Source organism: Nipponia nippon, unplaced genomic scaffold, assembly GCF_047370975.1.
Source record: "Nipponia nippon isolate SJK-2023a ecotype South Korea unplaced genomic scaffold, ASM4737097v1 scaffold_2, whole genome shotgun sequence".
In the NCBI taxonomy this organism is placed as follows: Eukaryota; Metazoa; Chordata; class Aves; order Pelecaniformes; family Threskiornithidae; genus Nipponia; species Nipponia nippon.
This window is the reverse complement of record NW_028262336.1, coordinates 86,980,312-86,993,464: the sequence shown is the minus strand read 5'-3', so window position 1 is coordinate 86,993,464 and position 13,153 is coordinate 86,980,312.

The following is a 13,153-nucleotide window of genomic DNA, read 5'->3' as shown; positions in this document are numbered from 1 at the left end:
CTAGAATTTATATGTGGATTTTAAACAGGACTGTTACCTAAGTGCAGTGGCCCTTTCTAAAAGAAAGAGTTGGAAATATTCCTACCGAGTTCTCTCTGAGACCTTGAGAGAGGGTTGTTTCTGTGCCCAAACCTTCTTCTGCTCCCCATCACTGGTATAGTGCCACACATACAGACTTGTCACTCTACATTTCACAGCCTTATGGCTTCCAAGCACGCAGCTCCCAGTGCCAGTGGAGCTGTGTAAACAGAGATTCACAAGTTGTCATCCAGAGCTATGTGTAAGATGTTCACACAAAAATTAGTATCGCTCATCTCCTCTGTGATACTGTGGGAAGTGTAAGCAAGGAAAAAATACAATATTTTGGTGCAGTCTATTCACTTGCCGCCTTTGCCTCCTCGGGGGTTAAATTATTTTAGCATATAAATAACATTCTAGTGAGTCTTCATTCTTGGACATTGGAAAGGAAACATGCTGCAAGTCCTGCAAGTATGGCTAAGTCCTTTTTTTCAGATACTTCATCAGAGATCTTCTGTGTTCAGGTCTCAGGTACTGACCAGACAACGCCGAAGAGATCATTACGCACCGCTTCTTACACATTAATCTTTATTTTATTAACTTATTGCTTAAATACTAAGTCCCCAAAATCCACTCAGTATTTATGAGTAAAGGAGTACGTGCCTGAAAGTAACAACGAGCAGTAAAGGGACTAATATGTCAATGACTTGAGTCTTACTGAATTAGCACATTCCTTGTCATTTTGTGTCATTTCTTTCATTATTGCAGTAATTAACTTGGCAGAATTGCATTTGTTCCATTCAGCAGGGAATGGAGAACAATAACAGTGTTTATCAACAGCAGGAGGGAGCTTACCTTTCTTTCTCAACCCGGTAAAATCTCTGCAGGCTAATCTCCATGCACAGCTAGGGTGCCCTCCTACACAATGGAGACTGTCTGAAACCTCCCTTAGGGAAACCTACGTGAGCTGATTAGAGCTGTTGTCAATGAAAACCAAATACCCAATCCTATGAAATATAGCGGGTTTTCATTCTGACATGCCATTTCAAATCTGGACAGGCTGAAACCTTTGTCAAATAGTTTTACACCATGATAGTAATTCCGAGATAGCTGAATGACTTAAAAAAACAAGTACAGAGTACTTTCAGTCCATTAAACTCTGTGAAATTACAAAGAAACAAACTATGTAAAGTTCTTACGTTTCCAGCTACAGTAACATCAAAAATCATTGATAATTCACTATTATTCTTTTGTAGTTGTAAACTGAAATAATATATATAAATACATATACATTTTTAACATAAATGTAAGTTAAATTATTTGGGTTTAATTATATTTATTTTTAATACAAAGCAAAATATTTTTCTGTGAACATCCATGTTTAAGGTGCTTTTGGTTATGAATGAAACGCCAATAAAGTCTCTTGAAATTAATTTTATTTAAAAATATAAAGGTTACTGTACTGCATCATCTTCATGGGCTTGTCTGATCTACTGTCCTGTCTCCAAGAATTGTCAGGTTCATGACAGAAAGGTGCAGACTCCCCATGGGCCAACAGTGGACAGCACCACATTTACTGATTTGAATGACAGCCCTAGTTTTCATAAAAATATACAGTATCTTTAATATGCAAGCTTTCAGATTCACTGGATGTTTCTGGAAACAGGAACACCTGATCCACCTTCTCAGCTATGTTTTTTGTTATTCTTTCACGTAAGAGATTTTTCTGTGTTCTTATCACTTCAATCTAATTTCTGAAAACATAAAGATGTTAACTGTAAGGTTCCTAAAACTCTGCTTTGGTGCCACTCAGGCATGGAGGTACCAAAAGTACAGATATGCCAGCATTCTCGGTGACCACCTAGACTTGTCCTAGTCGTGACAACGCCAAGTCCTACTGCTACATAGAGAGATGACAGTACTAACAGTGCTTCACACTATGTAAAATACCAATTGTTGGGTTTGGTAATAAGAACAAGTGTGATCCTGAACATGTATTTAGTGGACCAGAAACTGGAACCCAGTCTGAACAGAACTGGCAAGGCTATTGGCTTCACAGTGCTCTATAGTCGGTATACTGCTTCCACAGGAAACTGAGTATGTTACCATTTTCCTTAGCTGGTGGATAGGATTGAGTCTGATCATCCCTGTTGAGTGTTCACAGAAGTTAACTTTGGGCAAGATAATAATGGGAGCATTTCTGAAGAAAGGAGTGACCTTCAGCCCTTCAGCTTTGGAAAGAAACGGCCAAGACAAAATGCAGACCTTCCAGTCTATTAGCCTGAAGCACCTCCTACAGACTACATAAAGCTCCTAAGTACTGACAGGGTACTGAATCTAAGATATGCCTCTTCCTTCTTTGTTTTCTGATGTCTACTTTAAAAATACCAGTTTTCTAGTTTTTATTTATCCCATTCTTAAGCACCTCTACTTCATGAAATAATAAGGAACCTTGGACAAATCTTAGAGGGTTTGGATACCATGACTATTTCAACACTCAACTTTGCAAAGGTTAGCACTTACTTTTCAGTTTTAGGTTGCCAGTAAGAGCAGATTTAATCCAATAAAGCAAATTATGGGGCCATAGCATTTGATGGAGGGTGGATATTTAAAAATGTAATGCATTAATGTTTAACAAAGTATTTGTAGAGGGGAGTTCCTTAAGTTGCATAATTCAGTCTGAACAGGCAACTTCTTTGGGTATCTGGCTATTAGCTTTTTGTGAGCACTGTTTTTACTCCTGCATTCAGAGTAGAGGGAAGCAGGCATTGCATCACACCGTCTCTCTCAGGGTGGTATTTTTGAAAGAAACGCTGACATGAGACTAGTTTAATGGTGCCACCACCATGTCCTTGGGGTAAAGAACATAGAGCTTTTTTTGTTCTTCTTAAATTAGATACCAGGAAAGCTTATTGCCACTGCTTCATACTATAAATAATGTCACCTGGATTGGAAGTGCTGCAATGGTTCATTGCAAAATGCTTCTGCTGATAGAACACAAGCTGGTCTAACCTACTGCAATTAATACTTATCTCATAGGTGAATTTCACTGTTCAAATAATTGTTTTAATGTAAGATTTAAAATAACAGGGATAGATGCAGATGCAGTATTGATGAAAGACAGTTTGTGCAATTGCAACCTGCTCTATTCACATGATCTGGCAATGTTAACGTGAAGCAAAAGGAAAAGCGCTAACATCCTTTCACTTCTTTCTCTTTTCAGTGAAGTCATATCTGAATACAAAACTTAAAATTTGAAAAACTATAGTGCTGCATGGTAAAACACTTTAAACCATGTAGAACAAGATGTGATTTTTATCCTGGTCCTGCCAAAATATATGTTTTAATATTAATTTGCTTCTCTGGTGCAATAAAAAACAGTTGGGTTTTTGTTTTTTTTTTCCGCAGGTTACATGCAGTTATGTAGTATCTTATGGCAATTTGTACCTGATACTGTGTGCTAGATTTATGAATCATTAGGTCTTACTCTTGAATTGCACAAAAGCAAGATTTTCTAATCACTAAAAAAAGCTTTGTATTTTGTTACTCTACAAAGTTATCAATATGCAATCTAGAGAGAAAGAGGCCTTGTTTTGTTAAAAGATTGAATCAACTTTTCCTCTACTTTATCTTGTTTATATCTCTCAAGCAGCACAGGGATTAAGACATGTTGTTAAAGTCTTGCCTCATCCAACTTGCCATATTAGTTACGAGTTCATGCATAAGCGGGCTGCATAGCTTAACTAAGCATGTTATGAACTGGTCACGTAAATGCATTCAAAATGGGCTATACATTAATGAACTGCAGTTTTCCATACCATAACACAATAGACATGGAACAAGCTTTCCTTAAGTCATCCAGCAACAAGAATACTTATGGGTCAAATGTGAATATTCTAATACATAAATATTTTTATCTAGAGCTGCTCTAGTAAAAAGACATATTAACAAAATATCATTAAAATGGAGAAAGGTTTTTTATCTGCTCTCTTGTTCTGAAAGTAAACATTTCTTCGTACTTATTTAATTTCCTTTTTAATATTTCAAAAAGCATTTTCAAAAATAAATTATGAAAAAGTGACCTTTTAGAAATGGTTAGTATATTACAAGTGGAAACTAGATAAGCTGGTTTTAACAAATGATTGCAATTTAAATCTCTCTTTTCAGAAAATAATATCCTTAATTATCTGAATAAATTAATATCCTTAAAATAAGTGTAGAAAAAGCTGGACTGAATATTTTGCTGAATACTGTGTAGCTATTTTTTTCCAGCATGATTTGTAGAAAATAAGGTGAGTAACACTTGAAGCTGCAAGTGCCAATAAGTTAACAAAGTGTTTCATGTTTTTCTCACTGAAAAATCGTTTACTTCTGTTGATCAGACTCTAAAAATTTTGAGAAATGCAGAAAACAATGAGGGGAAAAAAGCAACATTGTGTTAATTAACAGTTTATGTTATATATTATTTAACATAATCTACGACTTAATATATGTCTGAGAACTGAAATTAAAAACATTCTAAAAGACTTTGAAATTGAATGCATCTTCAGCTCATGGGAATAATATAGTTAGCTAAACTAAGGTGAGATCTGTAATACTGTCCTATGTCGTTAGACATTTCACTTTCTGTAACATTTGATTTGACTTTTTTTTTTAATGGACATCTTACTTATGTTACTTATTTGAGAAGAGGGCCGTTTCTGTGTGCATGCATTTGGATAGATATATGTCAGTTCTAAAGCCCTATTGTGAATAGACATTTGAGTCATCACCGATAACCACTGTCATTTTTCCCCTATCATCTTATTTCTAGATTGTTCCTGTGTTGGCAAATTGGTCATTTTCTGACTATGCTTTACCTAAGTAAATGAAACTAGACAAACTGTGGAGACAGTTGCTTCCTTGATGGGAGGAGTTCACCATGAGGCAAACAGAAACCATGAAGGGGGATGCAGCTGTGCCTTTTCATTACAGTACACGATTAGAAATACAGAAATTTCCCCATCCAGCAAGATTAATATTGTCACCAACTCTAAGACCCCAGGTGAACAGGAGATAGGACTTGTGTGCAGCCACATTTTATCAAGGATGATCAAGTTTCTCATAGTGGAGGACTGGAGTCTCTGAGGTTGGTAGCATTTGGTTCATGTATCTTTTTTATCGGTCAACTAAGACCTTGTGATGGCCACTAAATGCAGCAGATGTTCTGGTGAGTCCAAATACATTCTCTGACTTCTGGAGTTTTGACTAAGATCAGGATTTTAAACATTCTCATCACAAAATGACATTCCTCTTCTATGGTGTGATTGGGATGCAAAATCAAGTACACCTTCAGAAGTTTTCATAGGAAGCACCTTTCAAGGTCCTGACTCACCCTTCTACTGCAGCCTGAGGTAACTTTTTCTAATCTCTGCTTTGCTGTTATCCTTTCTGACAAGTGACATCCAGTTATTCAGCTCACTATTGAAAGATGTTTAATGTGTCTTCAGTGGAGGTCAAACCTCACTTAGAGGCAGATGCATGGAAAATCAGTACTTGCTATTGTTATTTTTTGAAATTACTTGCTCATTCCTAAACTTCCTCTTTTTTTCAAAAAATGTCAATCAAGCTACCAGGATATGTTGAAAAACGTAATGGTCATCTGAGTTATTACCCTTATCATTAAGCAAGAGAGAACCCTGTCGTAATTTTAGTATCCTCTGACTGACTGAAAATCCTCCTTTCACTGCTGCTGCAGCCGTTTCTGATAGCAGAAGGGCTGGTTCCTTCCTACTGGGTTTTTTTCTCCCCAGGGGCATACTGTTTAGATAGACAGGAGCTACCTACTAATTCTTTGTGCTCCTTTGAGTTGGGGTGGCTCCTCTGAACAGATCGTGGAATTGGGGTGCACAACAGCAAAAACAAAGCAACAAAAATACATTATCAGTTTACTCAAATCGGGAATTCCTGAGCTATGGTGCACATGCCATTAGTGTTCTACAAGCTGCTTCAGAGTGATTCTCAAATACTAACAAAAAAGATCCATCGGAATATAAACAATGATACTCAAGCAACCTTGCTTTGGGAGCCTGATCAAGATTGAAATTGTCTAGGTTTAACTCCAGCCATTCAGCCTCCAACCTTGGTAGATCTTTATCTGATAGCTCAAAGAATCCATTCTCACAGTTTTTCCTCTGTTTAGGCATCTACATTGCACATAAGTTTTAAGTGTGTATGGAAAAGGTCTTTCTAAACAGCTATCAGTCTGTGAGCTTGTGCTCGTGAACTACTAGGACTCCTCAAGAGGTGACTAAGAAAAGCAAGCTTATTGGCAATAAGTTTAAATTCATTGTACAAGCTTTTTTATTTTTAATGAACAAAAAAAAAAAGGGGGCCATAAGTAGGAAAGACTGAAAACTGCATTCCTAAAATGACCACCTCAGTTTACCGCATGGTCAATACAGAATTAAGGCCTTCAGAGGGAAGTAGCGTCTGCCTCCACGTGGAAGCCTACCCCTCTCCATTGGCTACACACGGACCATTTCAGTAGACACGACAAGTGGGTGCAGGCTCAACAGCTAAGTGTGAGAGAGTGGATTTCACCCCCTCTTGAACTGTGGATGCTGAAAAAGATTGAACATTTCAGTAAAACACCCTCACTGGTGCCAGTTACAGTATAACAGCTCTACACGAGGTGCACCTGTTTAGGCATCTAAGATTTACATGCTTCTTGGCCACCTGTGGAATCATCTTGAGCTAACTAGCCATTACTAAGCCCAGAACTTTTTCATGTCTTCATATTTATCTGTATTGGAAGATGTATAGTTTAGAAGCATCCAATGTACCAAGGAATCTAGGGCTTTCTTTGTTGTTTCAGTAGGCAGATTTCCCACCTTGATTATTTATTTCTCCCCCATGCTTAATCTCCTCAGTAAAATTGATCAATTATTATGTTTTCTTTAAAAAAGGTAAATAGCTTGTTAGAAAACACTCCCCATAAGACCTTATACATCAACCCGGCAATATTCCATCTGAAAACAGTTGAGACTTGTCAATTTGGAATTTTAGTCAAAAATATTGAGCTGAATCAAGTGATATACTTTACAAAAATGTGTTCTGCATAAACTCTGTTATCTTTTGTGACCAACTTTATTCAAAGGTAGTTCAACAAGGTCTTGTTTTTCATAAGCATATACTGAGTGGCATAAATTATATTATCTTTCTATTTTAATAAATCCCCACATTGACTGTTAACATCAAGCTGCTCAAATTAATGTCACAATGCAAATATATAATTACCTGCATCATTTAATTTACATTTTCTTTTAAGTATTGGTTATAACTCTAGCTTTCTTAACAGTCTTCTGGAACATGTCTAATATTCTAACAATTACAGAATATTAATCCTGAAAGCTCACTGACCAGCTCTTTTAAAATTCTTGGTGTGAAGTTATCCAGACATACTCCTCTAAGACCATTAATAGTAGCTGTTTTAATATGCTCTTGAATTACTGTTGAAATGGAAAATATTTTGTCGTTATCATATGATACAAATATATTACCTACTCTTTTCCCAAATACAGCACAAGAATATTTAGCATGTTTTTTTTCTCTTTGCTTATCAACAGTTCTACATCTTTTATCTAAAAACAGACAATTGTTAGAGTTCTTAATACATTTCATGGACTTTTTTTAGATGTTCTTTTCAGTGCGGGTCATTGACTTCTTAGGCATCTTTCTTCCTCCATATTATTTTTCCATAATCACTGCCATCAAAGTTATATTTGCTGTTACTAGTTCTTTTCCCAGCTGTTGAGTATCTATAATTATAACTGCTTTACAAAATGCCCTCTAAAGAGGCAGAAGGAAAGAGGTCCTTCTTTTGAGGAAGGGGTGTTTTGTTTTGACTGCTTCTGTGGGATTGTAGACTTTGAAGACTATACTCGCCTCATTCAGACTCTGCCTAATTATTCACTGGTCACTGCTTAAGCCTACTATTTATTTCAGCTTTGTCAAATTAGCCCTTTTAAATCACCAAGTCCATATCTTTTTGTTTCAGTCCTTTCTGCTGATTACAGACAGTACGAGTAAATAATCATTTTGGGATGTCCACCAAAAGTTTCCCTGTTTTGACCAGTTATCAGATCTGATGTTTATAAACTTGTCTAGTGCAGAATTCTCCTGTGCCAGATGCAAGATTGTTTGAGTACAGAGACTACGGCTTAATTTTAGAAATTGTGAAGACATTAGCACCAATAGCATGAGCTCCCCTGCTCCACCACTAAGGGTATAACTACGTGACACACTGAAATTTAGGTTCCTACCCTTGCTCTGAATAAGCAGTTCAGGTACCACAGGGAACATAGCCACACAGGGTCATTAGCTTCTCTGGATAGCCAAAGTGGTCTGGCAGGGTCTCTGCAGTGCTCCCAGTACCGCAGTAAGCAGCACACTGTACCCTGCAGATATTATGCTCTAGAGTCCCCAGGTTCTTCTTTCTGCACTTTACAGGCAGTTAAGGAGCTTATGCTTTCTTCGCCTGCTTGAAAGAATGCCGCATAAGAGGTGAAGGAATTTTTTCTGACCACATCCCTTAATCATTTTTGCTCTCAACATCAGGATTTAGTTCCAAATGAGTATTCACTGCCCTACCTCATTATGCTCCTAGAAATTGTTGAATAAGTAGCATGTCATTGCTTTAATGCCCTCCTAGCTTGTCCAGCCAGACCATCCTCTCTGCCACGTCCGAGCCTGTAAAGGCTCATCTCCCAGCTGGCGGACCAGTATTTCACAAAACCCAAACCACTCTACACTATTTCTCTAATCAGGAGACTTCAGCCAAAACATGCAAGTATGGCAGTTTTACAGGTAGCGTTTGTTAACAAATTTTCAGCATAAACACTCTGGAGCCAAAAACGCTTTCTTTGGTGGTAAAGAATGTGGCTTTGTCTCTTATATTCAAGGAGTTAAACCTCAGCTTAGGACCACCCATTACTAATAAATGTTGTCAACAGTGTTTGCTTTTATAAAGCAGGCAGCCTCCACGTGGCACGGGGGAGGCAGAAGAAAAGAGTGGTGGTGGCTCCCACCAAACTTCCATGTGACAGGCAAACCACCTTTCCAAAAATCGTGAATGTTATTTTCTAAGTAAGCATTTTAATTAATCTTGCGTAATTACCCCGTGTACAGGTTTCCATCTGCACTAATAGTACATAAATAATTAAATGACATGCTTAAGGAGCATGCTGTTGGCTTTTCTGGCCCTACCATGCAACAAGTCAGAGCTGAGCAGCTGTATGACAACGGATGAAAATACAGGAAACACTCGTCTCTTAAAGCTGAGTCAGTGACCGGTTGTTCTCAAAAAGGCCTGTTGTAATAAACAGCCTCCAGTTCAGGTATACGTTAAACCTATAGAGGTCAAAAAATAGGACTGGAAACAACAGAAGAATTTTCTGTACTTCCTCTTCTCAGGTGGGCTGAAAATATTTGAAATGTACCTGGAACCAAGAAATACGAGGCTGTTACCTAAAGTTATTAAGACTCCTTAAAATCCGAGTAAAGATTGGGTTCAGCTACTGAGTAAGATGTCTTGTTTCCTCCAGACAGGTTGATGATTCTTAATCCAAGAATTCAAGTAATGAGCAGTTGAAGTTTCCATCTTGAAGCATCTGTTCCGCCAAGTCAGCACTGGCCTTGATAAATAGCAAATCAGACTGATGCATGCAAGTGTATACACACATGCTCAAGTTAAACTTGAGGGAAAATACTTGAACAAATCTCTGCATAGGCAGATTTATATAATTAATCTGTAATTAGGCTTTATACAGTGCAGACTGACTCAGGTCAAAACACAGAAAATGCAGACATGGTAGGATCTTTACCTGTTGCTGCAAAAATTTTTTCCAAAGGTTATTTGTGGGTAAGTTCACATACCTTCATTTAGTTGTCACAAACCTTCACTGCTATTCTAACTTACTCATCTTACAGTAGAAGAAAAATATGTTTAGCTAAAGGATAAAAACAAAACACAAGTACAACTGCATCTGGGTGCTTTTAGTAATCTTAGCAAACTTCAAACTTAAAAAGTTTTCCCTCATTTTTAACTGTGCAAAAGAGAAGCTTGCGTACACCACTCATTTTATAAAGTCTGTACCAAGCTTTGCAATGGTGACTCTCCCTTGGCCCGAGGAATAGAGGAATTGGTTGTTTCGCTATTTTTATATCTTTATTTTCTAAAAAACTGTCAAATCCAGTTCTCTGATGCTGGAGTCACTCTATTAAGGAGGTTTCTACCTAACATGATGTGCCAATTCGATTCCAGTGACAAGAAATGCCAAGCTGGATCAGGAAGGTATGCTCTTCGCTCCAGGCAGCGCAGCAAAGAGGTCCTGAGGGACTCCCCTGGGAACAGGAAGCTTTTACACAACCGTCCGAGGGTATACAGGGGGGTTGGCAAAACGAAAACTCACTTTCTGTACATGCTTCACAACAAAGCCTTGTCCAAGGGGAACTAAAGGTATTTTCCTGACTGTATGATTTTGCCCGCCAGAGCTAAAAGGTGGAACTGGATGACTATTGAAATGTTAAGAAGGGAAAGAAGTCAAGACGAAGTGTGTTTTTACTTAAAATGCCAAGCCGAATTAATTAGGCAGTGCCATTTGTTATTTCAGGAAGAGTATCCTTTTCTCCATAGGGTCTATCACAGGATTTTTGGTAAAGTGAAATGAAAAATGGGAGCCGGGCTTGCCTTTGTGTAAGCAAAGGGAACACCTCTGTAAGCTAATCCTGAAATGGCAACAGATAAAGGTACACAGCAATTGACTATCGTTTCATGATTTTCCACATTCACTTTAACAGAAAGTCACCCTGCTACATTCCTCGTTGTGGTGGTGCTGTATTATATAGCGTGAGTGGCATTTGCAAAGCCTGTCATGAGTTAAGATGGTACCTCATGGCTAGTGCAATCCTGTTTTCAGTGGAAAGTTAGAATGAGAAAAATAATTACTTTCTTGAGGTACAAGGATCGTACTGGCTCTCTTTTGAAAGTCAAAAGTAAGAAGAGAAACCATTTCTTCCCTTGGGGAGATGGAGTCTAATGGGTGGCCAAAGGTACAGACGGCTACTGATTTTGCAAGAAGAAAATTTATTTCCACTTCTCTAGTAAGTTTACATGAAAAAAATTAAGTGGTTATTTGCTGACTCAGAACAGGCCTCTGAATGTGCTGAAAGCTCCTGAAATTATCATCAGACATCTTCCTATGGCTTCAAGTCTGGCTCAGTTCAGCTCCGGTTTCCCTCACCTCATCGTTATGAAAGAACTTGTCGACGTCTTTCCACTCCTTCCCTGCCCCTCCAAACAATCAGGTCTCCATCAGCTCTGGCCTTTCTCCTCCCCACCAGGACAGCGGAACACAAGTACCTTCCCTCAGAGGTCCGTCTGGCGGAGCCAATGAGTTAGGAAAGCAGGGAGCCTGTCTCCATCCGTCCCGTCCCCCCTCCCACCCATCCCGAACTCCTTTGCTCCCAGCCCCTCTCCCACAAGGCAGTGCTGTGCTCCACCACTGCCAAGCTCCCGACCGCCTGGGACTTGACATTTGTTCTTGTTTTCTCCTGTCTCCCCTAATGGGTATAGCACTACTAAGCGAAGAGGAATGCAGAGAACAAGAGAGTTCAAAGTAACTGAGTCTACATTCATTCGGAAAGCCTGGATCCTTGCCCGCTCAGAACCTGCAGCATTTACATAGTTTTAGAAAATTTAACCCCTTTTCACTGAACCTGGTAACGCTCTTTCGAGCGCAGAGCATTGCACTTCTCTCATCAGTGACCAAAGACGCTGGAAGGTGTCCTTCACGTATCCAGCTCTAGGTGCTTGCCACTCAACGTTTTATTTCTCCTTTTTGCTCTGCAGGACAGTAACTTAGGACCGTGAGTTGTTATTTTCATTAGATGCTCAGGGAACGGTGTTGCAGAGGAACGATCACTTACCGTAACTCCTGAACACTTCTACCGAACGTCTGTCTTACACAAACAGAACTGTGCTGGGTTTAAAAGAGCTTACTCGGTTTTCTGCTGCAAATTTGTCTGTTAAGGTGTAAACTCACTTCTAACTCTGTCTGCAAAATCAGTGAAGAAACAGAAACATTCCAAAATGATAAGAACTGTAAACCTGTATTTTTTTTCTGATCATTAATTCTGAACAAACTCTTGTTTCAATTTAATTTAGGAGATGATGTTAGTTGGCAGCTTATTACTGACTTTAAATTGGTAAATAAAAATTATTTGTTCAAAGAAGTATAAAATCTAATAACAATGGAAATTCTTAAAACAGGTTAGCAAATAATTTTTTTGTCTGAATCTAAGCATTCATTTAGACTATCTAGAAGCTGAACAGTGCAGCACTGTGTAGGTCATATAAGCAGTGAACCTGAGCAGGAACAAGAGTCGATCTGGCTTGCCTGTTTAATTGTTAGTGACAGTCGAAATGCTAAAATAAAAAAATTACCCTTTAAAAATTATATACTCTTTAGTAATCTTCCATTGACCGTTGCTTGACAAAAGACTGTAGGAGCGGGCCCATCATTAGCACAAAAACATGGCGATGGGATTGGATTTGTTTACCTGCAGTTCAGACCTAATAACATCCCTTTCAAAAAAAGTAAAACACATTCAGAGCTGCTTCTGAAAATGTTTAAGTATACACAGAGCTTTACTCAGCGATACCGTTCTAATTAACCTGCCAAAGCATTTGCCAGAGCAGGCCCTTTATAAATGTACATATATAAAACAAAGCAAAACAAGAAAACAATTTTGAAATTATCTGTTTATCAGTCATTTAATCAGATGGAGGTAAAACATATATTAAAGTATGCAAGTCTCGGAAACATTTCAGTTACTACAGCCATACAATTTATGCAAACGTCTGAAAGTTACTAATATATGTGCTGCATCAGAAGCTGCCTAACCTTGTATTGTGCCTGATCTAGGAGAATTACAGCCCAATTAAGTTCCAGACAGCATAGTGCAGTATTACTAATTTTGCATTTTTAAAGCTGTTACAGAGCACTTTATACCAAACTTGTCATTTCAGAGGGTCAAAAACATAGCTCAAAGCCTAACTGGGTTGAAATAGGGTACATGAAGGGCATTCGAAAAA